This window comes from Balaenoptera musculus, chromosome 5 (genome assembly GCF_009873245.2).
Source record: "Balaenoptera musculus isolate JJ_BM4_2016_0621 chromosome 5, mBalMus1.pri.v3, whole genome shotgun sequence".
NCBI lineage: Eukaryota > Metazoa > Chordata > Mammalia > Artiodactyla > Balaenopteridae > Balaenoptera > Balaenoptera musculus.
This window is the reverse complement of record NC_045789.1, coordinates 119167136-119188084: the sequence shown is the minus strand read 5'-3', so window position 1 is coordinate 119188084 and position 20949 is coordinate 119167136.

Below are 20949 nucleotides of genomic sequence, written 5' to 3'. Positions count from 1 at the left end.
TTAAGCCTACATAAAAATGAAAATATAAGTAAAACTAGTTAGTTAAGGAATTTCTAAAGCTTCCTCCCATTCCAAGTCCAGTCTTTCAAGATACTTTTAAAGTTTTCCCACACAATACTGTCATCTATGTCATCAAGAGCACTGGCGATGCGATGCCCTCCTGGATCTGAGTGAGGAGGAGGGTCCACGGAGACAGTGAACGCAGTTGATACCACGCACACGAGCAGAGACAGCCCTAGCCATTGAATCACGTGGTTTTCCACAGGTATTTTAAGAAAGAAAGGTCAGTTGTTTCAATAAGTTTGGAAACTCTGGGCAAATCAGTTTAAACGGGATGCCTTTCTCCAGGGTGTCTCAGAGCCCTGCAGGAGAAAATGCTGTGTGGTCTCTACGGGCCTCTGCAGCTGGGCCCCCGAGACTGTCAGGCCTGGCCTGGAGAGGTCCAGCTGCCCGGTTTGTCTCCACGCCCCAGTCCACCTCCCGGCCCAGGGCCAAGGCCAGGAAGAAGCTGGGGAGCTGACACATCCTCCCTCCACTTCAGGACCAGGTGAATGACACACCTGTTGGCTGACATGGGGCGTCTCTCCCAGCTCCTGCACCTCCTCACGGCCTCTGGGGACCCTCTCCCACGTCCCAGGGCTCCGCAGAGCAGAGCTGGAAGCTACCACATCGTAGCTTCCACTCACTGTCTTTACTTTCTAAGCAAAACTTACGAATCAAATTCACTTACGGGATGTGATTAACACCTATATGTATATTTATGTGATAAACAACTATAAATGCTTATGGAAAATAGTTATGCAATCAACTCATGCAGAATAAGCTTCATTCGCTTCGAATAAAGTCCAGTGACCTTAAAAAAAAGAGCACTGGCGATGCAGTACTGTCCCTGGAATTGTACTCCAAGTTGCTGACACTCCATTCTGCAAGTTTTCACGCACACAGACAAGCAAGGGAAACCCTATCAGAACTACCACAAGACACAACCTGTTTCCAGAGATGTTAACATGTGAAGAAAAAATGTAAATGTTAGGATCTTTGAAATAGGATATATCTTAAGAGCCAAGATTTGTAAAGAAATTTGGTCTACAGCTCTAGTTTCTTATAGGCATCTTGTAATTTCTTCACTGTTCATCTGCGCTTACAAATCTGGAATTAACTCCACTTTAAAGGGTTAACTCCACTTTAAAGGATTAAGTTAGAGCTTTAAAAAAGAAAACAGCAGCCTTTCTACTGCTCCTTTTACTGTAGTGATGATGTCAGCACCGGCATTTTTACCAGCAGCAGCAAAACCATCATTTTATTTGTACTTACATCTCAGGGGCTATTAAGTTTACATAGAACTGAAATTATCCTATTGTCACATTCCCAAGATTTTAAAAAGTCCTTGGCTTCTCAGAGGTTCTAAGTAAATCTAAGAGAGATGACCTTTTTTTTGAGAAAATATTGTCTTCTAACTTCAAGTGTATAGACTGATTTCTGGAAATTAGGTTCAAATTTTCTGAGGCTATAAACACTGTGTCGAGCATACACTCCTGAAGTAAACATCCTAGGAGTCAGACTAGTATGATACGTATGATCAAGGCATTGCTGTGCTCACTTTTGGAAGTTTATACTTAAACCAGAGAGAATCAGCTGCAAGATGAATCTAAATAAATATGATGCCTGAATATATTATGTTATGTACACTGAAGTTTTCATTTTTCAGCTTTCACAGCAGTAATGGCTCAGATCAGCTTAGAGATTTTCTTTACTTACCAAAATTCTCACAAAGCAGAAAACACAGAAGTAGTTAAATGTTTTCTAGAATTTACATGTAAAATGTGTTTAAATGCTAAATTCTGATCTATGTACCCCTGGGAAAATCACATACATCTGAAAATAGATTTTGAGATAAGGAGATTAGGAAAAAAGAAAACAGCAAATAATGTGCTTTACTGGACACTTTTCTTCATGTATATATTTATTATTTCTTTAAGATATATATGTATTATCGATCTTTGATTAAAAAAGCATGAAAGAAAAGCAACCTGAAATGGGTCAACTGGAAAAAGGGAATTATTGATATAATCACCACAAAACACTAAAAATAAAGCTATATTAATGTGCACCTTTATCTCAAACAGGAAAACAGATGTAGCTAGAGGTGATGTTCAAAGTGTCTGATAACCGCCGGGCACAGGCACCAATTAATGACAGTGGCACTGCTGTCAACAAGCAAAACGACCTTACCAGTGCCATCAACTGATACCTAGCCACAGTCCACATGAGATGTGCTCCACGAAATTACTCAGTATCTTAATACATGAAAGAAATAAGTGAAATATTTAAGTTATTTATTGTTTGTTTACCTACTCCAAGATTTTTGTATTTCTTTGGACAAATCAGTTAACGTAGGGGGCAAATCCTGATCTTCTTTGTTCAGAAAAAATTGTGAAACTTTTTCATTAATTGGCAAGGGGTGATGCAGACATGGTGACCAGTTACTTGAATTACTAGGGATGACAGAAATATCTGATAGAGGGAGAAAAAAGGAATTCAGAAAAATGACAACAAAGAAGGATGGCCAATGAGAAATTCCCAGTAGCCAGCATGGCCGGAAGACTTTTAAGAACTATAGTCCTCATTTAACTTGTCTTCTTTGTTCTTTCTGTGTTTAATACTCCTATATTAACCATCTAACCTAAGACACTTACATAGATAACCTTGTTGTGGTATAGCTTGGGGGAATGGAAAAAATAAAAATAAAAAGGCTGAGTTTATACCTAAGAAAGAAGCAGAGTAGAAAAAGGACAGAACCTAAAGAAAATGAAAAGTAGGAATTGAGAACTCTACAGAAGCAGGAGTTTAGAGCAGACTAAAAATTGGCCCACCTTAAACCAAGAATCAATAGAAATATTGGGCAAAGCGGTATGCCTCTCGTAATATTTAAAATGGAAGTTAGTCTACTACATTTGAATATATACCCAAAAAAGAGGTAATATCAGAAAGCTAGAATACTTGGGACATCTTTGCTTTACTATATAATACTTTACTATATAATAATGTTTGTCATTAGTTTTTTAATTCTCAGTGTCAAACATTATGAGAGCTATTTTTAAATAGGCATTGTTACTTTTCTTATTTCTATTCTTTTAGAAACATACACTTCTAAATTATTCAAAACTTTGACTCAATGTTTTCTAACACCTTGCATCATTTTAAAATTTTAAATGTTTACTTCAAATAAACCAAAAAACCTCCTCTCTCATCTTAAAAAATATAGTCAATCATTCAGTGTTATTCTCACTCAAATGCATGGATAAACTGTTACATATTTATGGACTATGTGGATAGAAATACAGAAAAAAGAACATTCTTGATGTCAGTTAAGCATAATCACTTGTATGGACCATAACTGACACTGAAACCAACTTCTTCGTCTATGTTTGTATAGGAGATGGCTTGGAAATGGGCCAACTCTTTAAGCCCCACTTGTGTCAAATCAAACCCTGGGAACCAGTCTAGAGGTAGGAATTACGGGATGCAATTAAATTTTTTATTTACTTCTTGGATTTCTAGTCTATGCTCAAATATCTAACATAGAAATTCCTAGAATATTGCTATTTAGAACATTTGAGTGAAGTAAGCATATTAGACAAAAGACTGAAGTGTATTATGAATCTCTATATCAGATAATGATCCTTGACTTTCGTGAGGTAATGTATTTGCCAATACAATAGCCTGGAATGCAAGAATTAGGCAGAACAAATAAAGAACAGATATAAAATAGAAAAAAGTTGAAGAGTTGTAAAATCCTAAGTATAACTCCAATCACTGCTGTTTCAGAGGACAGACTTTATAGTCTGAGGGTAGAAAACAAAGTAGATTTTGGTCTCTGAGGGTATTTACAACATGGTATCCATAGAAAAAGTGATACATACTCATAAAGTAGGTATCAACAGGTTCTTTATCTTCTTTTGCTAATCCTAAAACAATTCAATTTAACAAAACTCTATTGACAGAGGCCATTTCACAATTGATTTTTTTTTGTACATTGATTTTGTGTCTTGCAAACCTGCAAGATTCACCTATTACATTTTGAATAAGTTTAAATACGTGTTTTCTTCTTTTTTTTGCTTTAAAATATGCTGTTTATTTTTTTCTCCAATTATAAAAATAATACATTATCCAAACAGATAGTTTAGGAAGCACAAAAATCCACCCAGGAAAACGACAACAAGAGCCCCTCCATCCCACCAGCCAGAGATAAGCGCTGCTGGTGTCTGTGACGAAGACGCACCTGAGGCTGTGCACCGCGTACAGATGATGCCTTTTAAGTCCGAGCAGAAGACAGAAGACCTCACACTAAAAGGAAGGCTCCAAAGTTTCTGCACATAGAACGGTGGCCTTAAAGTCTCCTCCTCTTGACCATTTTTGATGCTGCAGAGCCCCACCCAGCCGGGGACACAGGAAGAGCACGTCCCGGCTCCCTGGGGACAGGGCTGGCCTCTCCTCCTCTCAGCCAGACGTCCACGTCCATGGCCACAGGGGACTCCCCAGGGCTCCGTGGGGCATAGCAGGGACCCCGAGCCCGTGGATGCGACTGTGTGTTCCAGAGCGGGTACCAGGAGATGGGGCTGGAGTCCCAGCTCTGCTGCCCACTGCCCTTGGACCAGGCAGTCTCTTGGGCCTCGGTTTCCTCGTCTGTAAAATGGGAATAACGCCCACCTCATGGGCTCCTGAAGGGACTAAATAAAACATGAGAGGCAGGTCACAGCATTGGCACATCTCAAGAGTCAATAAATGTCACAGCACCCATCACTCCTTCCCATTAACCTGCTTCATGTCAACCCTGTGGCTCTCATTTTTTTAAAAAACTGTCCCTCTGAGCGCTGACCAAAGCCCTGAGGGTAAAGGGGAGGTTTATCCTATCCAGAGCCAACCCGAGTCTAGATTCAGCTAGGTCTGCCAGGGGACGAGAACCCGTGAGCCAGGGGCTTGGACCCTGGACCAGAGAAGAGCAGCCCTGTGAGGGCTCTGCTAGGGCCGCATTCACACTGCGGAGCAGACAGGGCCCAACAAAGGATGGGCTTGTGTGGAGGGGCCCCGTGGGGGGCACCGAGGTGACCTGGCAGACCTCGGAAGAAGGAAGCCCTTTCACCGGCCACGCTGGAACCCTCCCTGCAAAACAATGAGTCCCCCATCATTGTTTTGCCTTTAATCACATTTTTAAACACTTAACATACAAACATCTGTTCCCTTCTGTTTAGTCTTTGTGCGTCTGTCATCCTCAAAATGAAGTCCGGAACCTTCTGCACTAATTTTAAAGTCGGGCTGAATGTTTAGCAATGAACAAAGATGCTTAAATTTCCCTCTAATTTTGTCTAAGTCTTCATGAAGTTTATCATAAGTAGGGTCATCATAAGGGAATTTCTGAATCATTCCAATCAACGATTCTAAGACCTTCATCTTTTTGCTGTCTTTCTCAGTGGCGCAACCGTGCAGGAGACATCTCCAAGCAAAAGCAAAACCTTGGTAACACCCAATCTCAGACCCGATTTTAGCTCCCTGTAACGTGCCATACCGTCATCCTTCAATCATACCCAAATTACTTTCTTCTTCACAGCCTTTCTGATAACCTTCCCCATGAAACCGCTTCCGGGGAGGTGAAGTCCGCTTCCGGGGGTGGCCGCGCGGGGCAGGCCGGGTAAGGACGGCACGCGGGAGGGCTCAGCATGCGCCAGGGCTGGGCCAGGGCTTGTGCCTTAAATAAGTTTTTGTAGATTTCACCGGATTCAGAGAAAACCTTGCCATCAGTCAATAAAGACAGTTTTACTTCTTCCTTTCCAATTTGTATGCCTTTGTTGTTTTTTTCTCCCTGTCTAAAACCTATAATATTGAATATAAGTGGTGAAAGCACAAAACCTTCACTTGTTCATGATCTTAGGGAGGAAAATACTCAGTCTTCCATCGTGGAGTATTAGTTAATTGCAGGTTTTTGGTTTTTTTTTTTATAACTCTTTATCAAGTTAAGGAAGTTTCTTTTTACTTCGACCTTTCTGAAAGATTTTAATCAGGAATTGATAATAGATTTTGTCAAATGCTTTTTCTGCATGTATTGAACTGACCATGTTGTATTAAACTGACAGATTTTGAAATGTTAAACTAACCCTGCATTCCTGGGTTTATCTTGGTCATGATGTATTATCACTTCTACACATTGTTGTGTTTGATTTTTGCAAATTTTATTAAGACTTTTTGCATCTATGTTAATGACAGATATTGGTCTGTGGTTTTCTTTCCATGTAATGTCTTTGGTTTTGATATCAGGGAATTCCTGGCCTCATGGAATAGTCTGGGAAGCAGTCTCTCCTCTTTAAATTTTGGAAGAATTTACACAAAATTGGTATTATTTCTTCCTTACATGCTTTGTAGAATTCACAAGTGAAGCTACCTGTGCATTTTTTTTGGAGGGGAGGGGGGTGGTTGGGGGAGGTTTCTAACTAAAAATTCAATTACTTTAATATACAGGGCTATTCAGGTTATCTAATTCTTCTTGAATGAGGGTTGATAGCTGTTAGGGACTTTGACCATATCATTTATCTTAATTATTAGTATGAAAATATATATAATATTCCCCTATTATCTTTCTTTATTGAGATAAAACTGACATATAACATTGTATTAGTTTTAAGTGTACAACATAATAATTTGATATATGTATATATTGCAAAATGATTACCACAATAATTTAGTTAACAACCATCACCACATTTAGGTACAATTAGTTTTCTAGTGATGATGACTTTTTTTTTTTTTTTTTTTTTGGCTGTGTTGGGCCTTCGTTTCTGTGCGTGGGCTTCCTCCAGTTGCGGCGAGTGGGGGCCACTCTTCATCGCAGTGCGCGGGCCTCTCACTATCGCAGCCTCTCTTGTTGCGGAGCACAGGCTCCAGACGCGCAGGCTCAGTAGTTGTGGCTCACGGGCCCAGTTGCTCCGCGGCATTTGGGATCTTCCCAGACCAGGGCTCGAACCCGTGTCCCCTGCATTGGCAGGCGGATTCTCAACCACTGCGCCAGCAGGGAAGACCCGATGATGACTTTTAAGATCTATTATCTTAGCAGCTTTCAAACACAGTATTGCTAACCATGGCTACCATGATGATAACTGGAAGTTTGTACCTTCTGACCATTCCCTCATATCACCACCCTCCTACCCCTAACTCCCTACTTCTGGCAACTACCAATCTCTTTTCTGTATCTATGAGTTCAGTTTTGTTTTGTTGTTTTAGATTCCATATATAAACGAGATCATATGTTATTTGTCTTTCTCTGACTTATTTCACTTAAGGATAATGCCTTCAAGACTCATCTATGTTGTCATAAATGGCAAGATTTCATCCTTCTTTATGGCTGAATGATATTTCATCTGTCAATGGACTTAGGTTGTCTCCATGTCTCACTTGTTGTAAATAATGTTGCAATGAACATGGAGGTGCAGATATCTTTTCAAGTTGTTTTCATTTCCTTTCGCTATATACCCAGAAGTGGAGTTGCTGGATCATATGGTAGTTCTGTTTTTAATTTTGGGGGGAACCTCCATACTGTTTTCCAAAATCACTGCACCAATTTACATTCCCCCCAACAGTGCACAAGGGTTCCATTTTCTCCACATGCTCACCAACACTTGTTATTTCTTGTCGTTTTAATGACAGCTATCTTAACAGGTGTGAGATCATTGTGGTTATGGTTCATATTTCTCTGATGATTAAGGATGTTGAGCACCTCTTCGTGTATCTGCTGGCCATGTGTATGTCTTCTTCCCTCTTCTCTGTTGAAATATTTGTATAATCTGCAGTGATGTCATCTCTCTTATTCCTGATATTTGCAATATGTATCTCCTCTTTTTTTCCTGATCAGTCTAACTAGAATTTTATCAATATTATTATCAGTTTGGGGTTTCATTGATTTTTGTTATTTTGTTTTGTAATTTTTGCTGGTAATTTCATTATTTTTTTTCTTCTGCTAACTTTGGATTTCATTTGCTCCTTTTCTAGTTTCTTAAGGTTAAAGCTAAGGTCATAGATAACCTTTCTTCTTTCCTAAAATATGCAATTAGTGTTATAAATTTCCCTCTATGTACTGTTTATCTGCACTCCATAAATTTTCACTGTCATGTCTGTTTCATTCAGACCAAAATACTTGTTAATTATCCTTTTCATTTCTTCTGAGAGCTTTGGCTTATTTAAGAGTATGTTATTTAGTTTCCAAATATGGATGATTTCTTACAATATCTATTATTGATTTCTTATTTAATTCCTTTGTGGTCAGATAACAAGTTTCATATGATTTTAATCTTTTAAATTTTATTTGAATCTATTTTATGACTCAGCATATCGTTTATCTTTTTTTTAAGTTAACTTATTTATTTATTTATTTTTGGCTGTGTTGGGTGTTCGTTGTTACATGCAGGCTTTCTCTAGTTGCGGCGAGCGGGGGCTACTCTTCGTTGCAGTGCGCGGGCTTCTCATCGCGGTGGCTTCCCTTGTTGCGGAGCATGGGCTCTAGGCGTGCAGGCTTCAGTAGTTGTGGCATGTGGGCTCAGTAGTTGTGGCTCATGGGCTCTAGAGCGCAGGCTCAGTAGTTGTGGCGCACAGGCTTAGTTGCTCCGTGGCATGTGGGATCTTCCCAGACCAGGGATCGAACCCGTGTCCCCTGCATTGGCAGGCAGATTCTTAACACTGTGCCACCAGGGAGGTGCCGCATATGGTCTATCTTGATAAATACTTCCTGTGAACTAGAGAAGAATGTGGATTCTGCTATTGTTAGTTGGAGGGTGCTATAAATATCAATTAGGTCAAGTTGGTTGATGATGTTGTTCAACTCTATAATCTCCCTAATATTCTTCTTATTCTATTAATTATTAAAATGAGTGTTGAAATCTCCAACTGTAACTGTGGATTTATCTATTTCTCCTTACAGTTCTACCAGTTTTTGTTTCATGTATCTAGGAAGTTCTATTATTAAGTACATAAATATTTAGAATTGTGTGCCAGTGACACCAAAAAGTGGGATGCTGCTTTAACAACTACCTAAAAACATGTAAATGGCTTTGGAACTAAGTAATGGGTAGAGGCGGAAGTAATTTTGAGGTACATGATACAAATATGGACGTTAAGGGTAATTCTGATGAGAGCTCAGAAAGAAAAGAGATGAGCTATAGAGAAAGCTTCCATCTTCTTAGTGAATACATAAATAATCATGAATAGAATCTTGACAGAAACATGGATGGTCAAGGCCATTCTGGCAAGGTCTCAGATAGAAATGAGGAACATGTTATTGGAAACTGAAGGGAAGGTGATCCTTGTTATAGAGTGGCAAAGAACTTGTGTAAATTGTATTCATGGTCTAGTGTTCTGTAGAAGATAGAACTTGCAAGCAGTGAAATTGGATATTTAGCAGAGGAGATTTCTAAACAAAGTATTGAAGGAGTAGCTTAATCCCTCCTGACTACTTAAAATGCCAAAGTAAAATGCCAAAGGAAGAAATAAACTGAAGACGTAATTGTTAAGTAAAAATGAACCAGAACTTGGAGCTCTGAAAAGATCTCAGCCTATCCATATTGCAAAAGTGAGAAAGCTTATTCTGAAGAGAACACTTAGTGTGTGTCTGAGCAATCATTTGATAAAGAGATCATGAGTGTGGTTCATGAAATTATCAGCCATATCAACAGAGACCAGGAATAAAGATAGGATTAAATCAGCAAAGACACTGCCAATTGAACTAAAGGGGACAGAGAAAGTAGGAGAGAATGAAGGAAGGCTGTCAAACTTCTTGGATTTTACACTGAGCTATTCAGCTGTGGGCATGTATTATTCTTCAAGAAAAGGGAAGGGAAGAAGGACCCCAAAGGTGATTCAGAGATCATCGGGGCTGCCACTCCCACCACAGACCCAGTGTGCCCAGGCCCTGGGGAAAAGTAGGACAAGGCTGCCTCCACCTTGGTTTCGGTGGGGGGGACCACTGCCTCTACATAAAGCCCCAGTGTGGTTAGCGCCTCCACAGAGAGCCTTGGCCTTGCCTAGACACAGGCGTGGGGTCAACCGGATAAGCTGCGAAAGTGACTTTACCACCCCAGTGGGCCAGGAAGGTAAAGCATTGAACCAAGAAGGATTATTCTTTGCACCTTTGCATCTAATGGATTTGCTCTGATAGGTTTTAGACTTCTTTAGGACCCAGCATTCCTCCCTTCTTTCCTATTTCTCCCATTTGGAACTGGAATGTCTATCCTATGTCTGTCCCACCATTGTATTTTGGACGCGAATGACTTGTCTGATTTCACAGGTTCACAGCTGGAGAAGAATTTTGCCTCAGGATGAACTGTACTTTGAGTCTTATTCATATATGATTTAGATGATGTTTAGATGAGATAGGACTTTAGACTTTAGAGCTGATGCTAGAACAAGTTAAGAGTTTTAGGGATGCTGGGATGGAATTAATATATTTTGCATGCAAGAAGGACACAAAGTTTGGGAGGCCAGGGGAGGAATGTTAGGGACTGAATGTGTCCCCTCCAAATTCATATGTGGAATCCCTAAACCCCCAATGTGATAGTATTAGGAGTTGGGGTCTTTGGGAGGTACTTAGGTTTAGATGAGGTCATGAAGGTGATGCTCCCATGATGTGATCAGTGCCCTTATAGGAAGAGGGAGAGACACCAGAGTTTCCTCTTTCTGCCATGTGTGAGCACAGCAAGAGGACAGCCATCTTCAAGCCAGGACAAGGGCACCCTGATCTTGGACTTGGCAGCCTCTCTAACTGTGAGAAATAAACTTCTATTGTTTAAGCCACCCAGTCTATGATATTTTCCTATGACAACCTGAGCAGAGTAATATACCCGGTGACATGTTTTGATAGAGATTAGGAAATTCGAAGGTTGGAGCTCGTTACAAAGGTATATAGTAGACTCTCAATAAACCTGTCATACTGAATAAATATGGATTAAGAAGAATTAAGAATTAAAAAGAATTCTCACAGGAATGTAGGATAAGCAAACGTTTTATGGATAATATCGATGTTGGGAGAGAGGTTACTTTGTGCTGAAATACACAAGAGGTACACAAATGTTGTTCTGGATCTTACAGACTTTTGTAGGTAGAAAAAAAGTAGGAAAAGGTATTCCAGGAAGAAAGAATTGTAAGAAAAGAAGTGGAAAATGAGAAGCATGAGGTATATGAGGACAGTGTGTAAATTAAGTTGCTTGCAATGGAAAATCCATGTAGGGAACAGTGAGAGATAACACAGGACAGAGGCATTTAATTTGTATTGGATAGGGACTTAAATAGCAGGCCATTGCATTTGAACATTATCATGAAGGCCACTAAAGAGTTTTCCAGAGGGGACAGACCCATTATATGAAACATCTGCTATACCCTGATTCATTTCCTCTGCTTCTTCCCCAAAGCTGACTCAACTACTGCAGGCACAGCCCCATAGCTGTTTACAACCTCAATACCACTATTGGATTAGCCTTTCCAGATATGATGATCCAGCACTGACAGCTGGATTTCCTCAAGCCTATAGGCTCCTTCATCACCAACCAAAACTAAGGTCCAGTGAACTAGGTATAAGCCTGGGGCAATCACGTAGCCAGATGCTGTTGGCTCAATCCATGAGACTGAGTGTATGTCTCTTATCTTCCTCTCTATTTCTGCCTAGATTAGCCTAAAATCCCAGCCCCGACATTCAACCTATTCTATCCCACCATACACAGAAACTGTAAAACTGAATTCCTGTCTTGAACATCAATAACCCACAAGGGGTCTCTAATTCTCTGCCTCAGTTATGAAAAGCCCTTTCTTACCTGATAACTGCACTCTGAACCTGTCCCCCACTGGCGAGGGATCTGCCAAATGGGAAGATTTTGTGACACGCACTGTGACCTTCCTGACTCCCAAAGTTGCCAGTTAATATTCTTGATTGCTATTCCCCAGCAGAAGGAATGATTCCTGTTACTATAATTGCCCATTTACTGCTTGAGCTTGTGAGCTTGCCATGGACGAGATCATACATGTAGGTCAGCTTGCCAAGGCTCAGTTTCATCTATTGTATTTCCCTCCCTTTCCTAACTGGCTGAGAATTACTGTAGTCCCAGCATATCTCATAACTATGCCCATCCAAATTTAACATGGGCATCATTCTAGCATTTTAAAAAACCCTTTAATAATTTATCAATATGTAGTGAATAAGGTTCAATATGTACTGAATTCATGCTCCAAACTGAAGTTTCTCAAAAATCTGTCTCACCTTTCCTTTTTTAAATTATCTATTATTATGCAACAAAGCTGATTACTGAGCTACCTCCAGAATGTTACTGACCTTCTCCCCATATCTTGGCTTCAGCTGACAATTCTTTCTTAATGAGGCAAAACCAACTACCTTCCCTCCTAATACTATAATCATATTCCTATTTCAAGACCCAGTTGAAATCCTACCTTCCCACCAAAGAGATTTATTTAAGGGCAGCCTCCCTAGGCTGAGGTAAGAGGACAGAATGCTAGGCAGTAGAAGCTACATTAGAAGAAAGTTCCACAAAGGAAGCGACCTCAAACATAATAGACTATAAAGGCCTCTTGAGAGTCAAGCCATAAAGAGTATATCCTTATCCTTTGTCCAAAAGACCTTGTAGACTTTACTTCTTTGTCAGACAAAAAAACAGCTTTTATTATAGCCAAAAAGCATTGTTTATATTACCCTAAATTCCCTTTTAATTAGTTATGGCAAGATCAGAAGCAATGCAAATGAAAATGGCATAAAACACAGCCTATCACTTTTAAAAGTGTTAATGAATGCCCCGTGGATTTTTTTTTTAATTGCATGAGAACAGACAAGGAAATGTCTCCATAAAACTGTTGCTTCTCAGGGGGAAGTGTTAATGCTATGCAAATTAAAATTTGAAAGTCTACTTAACTGAAATCAGCAACACCAAGAGTTGTGCATATGGAAAACACAATTCTTTAGCCCTGAGAAGGAGCTGTCCAAGCTTTGATAGCTATATATATCTCTAGCTTTATCCATTTAAGGGAATGCTCTAATTTTATGTTGCAAAGTAAGCAAGGAGTTCTAACAGACTTTGAAGAAATTTTCCCTGGTTGGGAACATGGTGGGGTGAGGAGGGAGGGCTAACTTGATTTCTCTCCTTGAGAAAATTTCATAAAGGCTAAAGAATTCTTGAGAAGTGGACGTAACTGAACATGCATGCCCTTAAGAAACTTTTCATCTAATGTGATTCTTAAAATTTCTCCATTAGACAAATGTGATTTCTTAAAAGTTGGAAATGAAATATTTTGTATTTGGCTATAGATATTAAAACATATATTATGTAGCATCCCTATTCTTCTCTTTACATAATTTAAATGTTTAAAAAGCAGTTACATTCCCATTCTTTTTCTCATTCCTTACCAGCTTCAGACAAAAGATTTTAACCATGTTACTCTCTGACAGCACAGTTAAAAGAAATCATTAGTCACAGTGTGTGTAATCTTTATAAATTTTAGCTCGGCGTTAGCTAAGAGAAAGCCTGAGGCTTTACAAGCTTGAAAAGATATATTGCTCTGTTAAGAACTAATAGATATGTATTATGGATATATTGCTTTGGGTGACCAGCTAGAACACTGAAGAAAACTTAACAAGAATAGGAGTATTTTACATAAAGAAATGCAAAATCAGTAATTTGAGCTTTAAAAAAGCCTTTAAATTTACTTGGAGTAACATTTACTATACAGAGTGATTCACCATTTTTCAGAGGTATATATCAGTTTCATTTATTCAAGAAATATTTACTGAGCATCTGCCAGGTGCCCTCTGTGCAAGAAGCTGTAGAACTTAAAGAAGAAACGGAGACACGTGCTTGACCTCAGAGAGCACCGTCCAACAAGGAAGACCATGGATCTAAATATCAGCGGCAATGCAAAATGATGCATGCTGTGATATAAGCTATTTACAAAATACTATGGGGAATGGAGAAAGCAAACATTTGGGAAGCTGTGATGGTGAACAAAATGGATGTTTGAAGAAAATTTCATAGAGAAAGTGACCTTTGAGCTAGATAGACCTTGAAAGATGAGAATGATTTCAGAGAAATAAGAGAAAGGTCAGTCTGGACAATGAGATCAGATGGATGAGAAAAGCCAAAGTTGCAGGGACACAATGTACCCTTCAGGGACTTTAAGTACTCTAGTACTATGCTTTTAAAGTGTGGTCCAGAGACCAGCAGAAACAGCATCCCCTGGAAGCTTGTTAGGAATGCAGAACCTCAGCTCTTCTGAATTAGGGTCTGTGTTTTAACAAGATCCCCTGGTGAGTGGTAGGAACATTAAAATTTAAGAAGCACTAGTCCAGAGTCTACGGTAAATGGGAGAAGAATGATGTGAGAGATGAAGATGCAAAGACGGATGGGAGTCTCTGATATATGCCATGAAGTTTATACTGATTAGAAGGACTTAAAGGGTTTCTTGAGCAAAGGAGTGATGTAATCTGTGACTTAAAAGACAATTCTAGTAGCAATATGGAGATATGTTTGTGTGGAGAGGGAACTGGACACAGGAATATCAGCTAAGGGGCTACAATAACATAAGAATGATAACTACTATTTATTAAGTGACTATTACATGTCAGACATCATGGTATAAACCTTATATTTTACACATGTTATTTTAATATTCCCATAATCCCCATTCTGCAGATGAGAAACAATGTAGGAAGGGTTTTTAAAACTTTTCTGAAGTCACACAATAAGTAAGCTGCAGAAGAATTCTAACCTCAGTCTAATTTCAGATTTTGAGTTCTACCTCCAAAACCCACTCCAAATCCATCTACTTCACTTTATCTCACCCTAATATATAATACCACCATTTTATGAATTACTGCAATAGTCTATCAGCTTCCATTCTTGCTTGCTATAGTCTTTTACGCAGCAGCCCAAGTGGTCTTTTAATAACAGAAATCCTCTATTTAGTATCAAACATTTAATAAAATGTAATTTTTTAACCATAGCCCACAAATCCCTAATAGTTTGGACCCTGTCTTATATCCGATATTTCATCTTGTAACACACTCCACCATCACTGTATTCTGTCACACTACACACTGAATGACAGTCAGCTTTTTCCCTCTCAGGATTTTGCACTTATCATATGCTTTGCTTAGGTCACTCCTGTTTCAGCTCTTTGCATGATGACTGGCTCCAAATCAAAGACAATTTGTTGATCTCAGTCGGCAGAAATCATCTCTCATCCCATGTCCCCCATATAACTGTTTGCATGCCAGCTGCTGAGACTCTCCCTCCTCTTCTAAGGGCATTAGAGTATCTTGTTGGCTCCATTCAGTGGCTATTTTCACAACTGAATAAAAGTTATCAGCATAATTTTCCATTTCCCATTTTAGAAACAAAATAGCAAGTCATGGGAGAGTAAGTGGGGAACCAGGGGACAGTAATAATGTATATTAAAACAACTTCCTCTCAACTATAATAATTCTCATTTGTAATTAAGCCTGAAGACCAATAGTTACCTAGCAGCACGCTTTTTCCAAGCTGGTAGAGAAGCTCTTGACTGAATCTACTCAGTAATCTGCCTTCATCTAGGATGCAAGGATGAAAGATCAAGAAGAATGTGCATTAAATTCATATTAAAACTCTCTATGCATACCACTCTGCAATCTAAATTCAGTTTGTGTACCTTTTATCTTATTTGATTACACACTACTCGTATGAATTAAACATTGGGCAACCAGAATTCTCAACTGGGTTACTCTCATCACCATATATTCTCTTATTCCTCTTTATATTAAAAAAAAAAAAACTTCTCTTGAACCCACTTCTCTTCAGAAGCGACCACGTTATGTGGTTCTCTTTGCACCAAAACTCCTCTAAAGACCTCTTAAGTCCACTCCAGTCTGGCTTTTGCCTGCACCATTCCACAGAAACTGCTCTTGGCAACTTTGATGAAACTGATTCTTTTTTTTTTTTAATTAATTAATTAATTTATTTATTTATTTATGACTGTGTTGAGTCTTCGTTTCTATGCGAGGGCTTTCTCTAGTTGCGGCCAGTGGGGACCACTCTTCATCGCGGTGCGCGGGCCTCTCACCATCGCGGCCTCTCTTGTTGCGGAGCACGGGCTCCAGACGCGCAGGCTCAGTAATTGTGGCTCACGGGCCCAGTTGCTCCGTGGCATGTGGGATCTTCCCAGACCAGGGCTCGAACCCGTGTCCGCTGCATTGGCAGGCAGACTCTCAACCACTGCGCCACCAGGGAAGCCCCTGATTAATTCTTTACAACACCCAAAGTATCACATCTCACACAAGAGGAAAACGGTAATCTGAACAGTCCTATATCTATTAAAGAAATTGAATTTGTCCTTAAAAGCCTTCCAACAAAGATAATTCCAGGTCCAAATATTTTCACTGGTAAATTCTACCCAATCTTTAATAAAGAAATAATATAGGGACTTCCCCTGGTGGCACAGTTGTTAAGAATCTGCCTGCCAGTGCAGGGGACACAGGTTCAAGCCCTGCTCCGGGAAGATCCCACATGCCACACAGCAACTAAGCCCATGTGCCACAACTACTAAGCCTGCGCTCTAGAGCCTGCGAGCCACAACTACTAGCCCACGTGCTGCAACTACTGAAGCCCACGCACCCAGAGCCTGTGCTCCGCAACAAGAGAAGCCACCACAAGGAGAAGCCCGCGCACCACAACAAAGGGTAGCCCCCGCTCACCGCAACTAGAGAAAGCCCGTGCGCAGCAACGAAGACCCAACGCAGTCAAAAATAAAATAAATAAATATTTTTTTAAAAAAGAAAGAAATAATATAAATTATATACAACTTGTTGCAGACAGTAGAAGAGGAGAAAACATTTCCCAATTCATTTTATGAAGGTGGCATTACCCTGAGACCAAAACCAGGTGAAGGCATTATGAGGAAAGAAAAGTACAGACCAATATCCATTAGGAACACAGATGTAAAATTCTTCAACAAACTATTAGCAAACCCAATCCAGCAATAAATAAAAAGAATGGTGGATCATGACCAAGTAGGGTTTACACCAGTATGCAAGGCTGGTGCAAGATTAAAAAAAGAAAAATCAACCAATGGGACTTCCACTTCCATTCAAGACTGAATAAGAGGGGTTAGATTTACATCCCCTCTTCAAACAACTGAAAAAAACAGACAAAATATATGAAACAACAGCACTCAAAACTTCGGATATCAGGCAATGAAGGACAGTGATCCTTCAGAGACAGGGAAAAGTGGAGGTGAGCCCTTTGATTACTTAGCTTACTGCCTGAAAAAAGTTTCCAGGGTATTGCACAGGGAGGGGAATGTCAGAGACCAGGTATCTCCCTGAGTTAGGAGACAGAGCTGGGTATCCAGGAAAATGAAGATGGCTAAAATTTTCATCACAGAGTACTGGAAGGGACAATGTTTTACAAAGAGAGAACTCCTGAGATCTGCAGAAGTTTTTTCTGAGTATTCAGTGGAGTCCTGATCAGTACATACATAGTGAGGAAACTACCTGAGGCCAGATAAAGAAAAGATTAGAGCGAGCAGCGGGTTAGGAGGCCAAACAGGGTCAGGAATAATGTCTATCCCAACTGTCAGAGTGTAAAATCTCATTATTAAGGGTCATTGTTCAGAGTACTAAGAAGGGTCCTGCCTCACTAGTTGGGGTGAATTAACTCTAGGCTAAATACAACTCTAGTTTCACCTAACAAAGCTTAAAAGCAAGATCCACATAGGATCAAATGGTTTCCAACTAACTGTATCCTAAAACAAGCTCAAGAATACCTTAAAGAAATACGAAAATAGAAACACCCAAGGTAAGATTCACAATGTCTTATATCAAATTTTAAAATTACCAGGCATACAAAGAAGTAGGAAAATATAATCTATAATGAGAAAAAAATCAATCAATCATAACTGATACAGAAATGACAGAGATGATAAAATTAGTACACAAGGCCATTAAACCAGTTACAACTGCATTCCATACGTTCAAGCAGTTAGAGAAGAGTTTGAAAGTAAGTAAAACATAGAAGATATAAAAGTAGCCCAAATGGAACGTCTAGAGATTAAGATTACAACGTCTAAGAGGAAAAATATATGAGACGGAATTAATAAATTATACACTGAAAAGAAAAAAATTAACAAACTTGAAGGCACAGCAACAGAAACTATCCAAAATGAAATATATAGAGAAAAAAGACTGAAAACATTAACAGAGTATCCATTAACTGTGGGATGACTACAAGCAGCCAAATATGCATGTAATCAGAGTCTCCAAAAGGCTGGGAGGAGGAAATATTTAGAGCAATAGTGGCTGAAAATGTACCGAACTTGATTAAAATCATAAACACATAGATCCAACAAACTTAACAAACCCCAAGAATAAGAAACATGGAAGAAAAAAGGAAAAAACTACACCAAGGCACATTATAATGAAATTACTTAAAACCAGTGCTAAAGAGAAAATTTAAAAGCAACCTGAGGACAAAGACAATATACAGAGACACAAAGATAGTGATGACAGATTTCTTTTTTTTTTTTAATTTTTTTATTTTTGGCTGTGTTGGGTCTTCGTTTCTGTGCGAGGGCTTTCTCTAGTTGCGGCAAGCGGGGTCCACTCTTCGTCACGGTGCGCGGGCCTCTCACTATCGTGGCCTCTCTTGTTGCGGAGCACAGGTTCCAGACGTGCAGGCTCAGTAGTTGTGGCTCACGGGCCTAGTTGCTCCACAGCATGTGGGATCCTCCCAGACCAGGGCCCAAACCCGTGTCCCCTGCATTAGCAGGCAGACTCTCAACCACTGCGCCACCAGGGAAGCCCCACAGATTTCTTGAAGAAAACAATGCAAGCTAGAAGACAAGTGCAGCAACATCTTTAAAGTACTAAGAGAAAAGTATGATAAACTCGAGGTTCTTTACCCAGGAAAAATATCATACAAAGCAATAAAGTAAAATAAAAACTTTTTCAGGCACACAAAAGCTGAAAGTTTTCATCACTAGAAGACTCACACTACAAAAAATGTTAAAATCCTTCAAGCAGAAGTAAAATGATACCAGATGGAAACCTGTATCTACACAATGGACTGAAGATCATTGGATCTGGTAATCACGAGGGTAAATATAAAGAAAGTTTCTAACATACAAACAGCACATACAACTCAACAGCAAAAAAACAAACAACCCAATTGAAAAATGCGCAGAAGACCTTAATAGACATTTCTCCAATGAAGACATACAGATGGCCAGTAGGCACATGAAAAGATGCTCACCGTCACTAATTATTAGAGAAATGCAAACAAAACTAAAATGAGGCACCATCTCACAGTGGTCAGAATGGCCATCATTAAAATGTCTACAAATAACAAATGCTGGAGAGGGTGTGGAGAAAAGGGAACCCTCCTACACTGTTGGTGGGAATGTAAGTTGGTACAGCCACTATGGAAAACAGCATGGAGGTTCCTCAGAAAACTAAAAATAGAGTTACCATACGATCCAGCAATCCCACTCCTGGGCATATACCTGAACAAAACTATAATTCAAAAAGATACATGCACCCCTATGTTCATAGCAGCACTGTTTGCAATAGCCAAAACATGGAAACAACCTAAATGTCCATCAACAGATGAGTGGATAAAGAAGATGTGGTACATATATACAATGGAATACTACTCAGCCACAAAAAGGAACGAAATAATGTCATTTGCAGCAACATGGATGCAACTAGAGGTTATCATACTAAGTGAAGTAAGTCAGAAAGAGAAAGACAAATAACCATATGATATAATTTCTATGTGGAATCTAAAATATGACACAAATGAACCTATCTGCAAAACAGAAACTGACTCACAGACATAGAGATCAGACTTGTGGTTGCCAAGGGGAAAGGGGAGAGGCAGAGGGATGGACTGGGAGTTTGGTATAGGTAGATGCAAACAATTACATTTAGAATGGATAAACAACAAGGTCCTACTGTATAGCACAGGGAACTATATCCAATCTCCTGGGATAAACCATAATGGAAAAGAATATAAAAAAAGAATGTATACGTGTGTATAACTGAGTCACTGTGCTGCACAGCAGAGATGGGCACAACATGGTAAATCAACTACACTTCAATAAAAAAAGAAAATTTCTAAATTATTATTTTATTATTATTAATCTTTCAAATATAATCAACCATTCAAAGTAAAAATGGTGACAATGTATTAGGTGCTTAATAAGATATCTAGAAGTAAACTGTATGATGACAGTAGCAAAAAGATAGAGAGTAAAGTAATGGAAGTATACTATATTTATATTCTCATTCTATATGTAAAATAGATTATCATTTGGAGGTAGACTGTGATAAGTTAAAGATGTATAATACACACTCTAAAACAACCTAACAAGTAACATGGCCAAGAGTTACAGCTAATAAGCTAACTATAGAGGTAAAATGGACTCCAAAAAAAGTATACAATTAATGCATTAGATGACAAAAATAAAAAAGAGGGAAGAGGAATATTGTGTATATTTGATATAACAAATTAATTTTGGAATTTCACAATACTAATTTCTTGCTCTTACTGCACTGACTTATATTTACAAAGATATAATTTTCTCTCTACCTGCTATATTATAATCACTTCAAATGTCACAATCAGTTATTTAAACATGTAAATCAACACATTTTCTTATGGACTACATTATATTTTAAATTATAATATTTGTTTCCAAGCCTAACCCAAGATTGTTTTTTTGCATCATTCTCAAGCAATTCTCAGATTGTTATCTCTATAGAAAATAAAAAATATAAGACAGATATGTCAATGCCTCATAAAACAAAGTGGGAGCATATCCTCTAATCTACACCTAGCCTCCACATAATATTGTAGGAACAATCTTCAGTGGCATGAAGAATGCTAA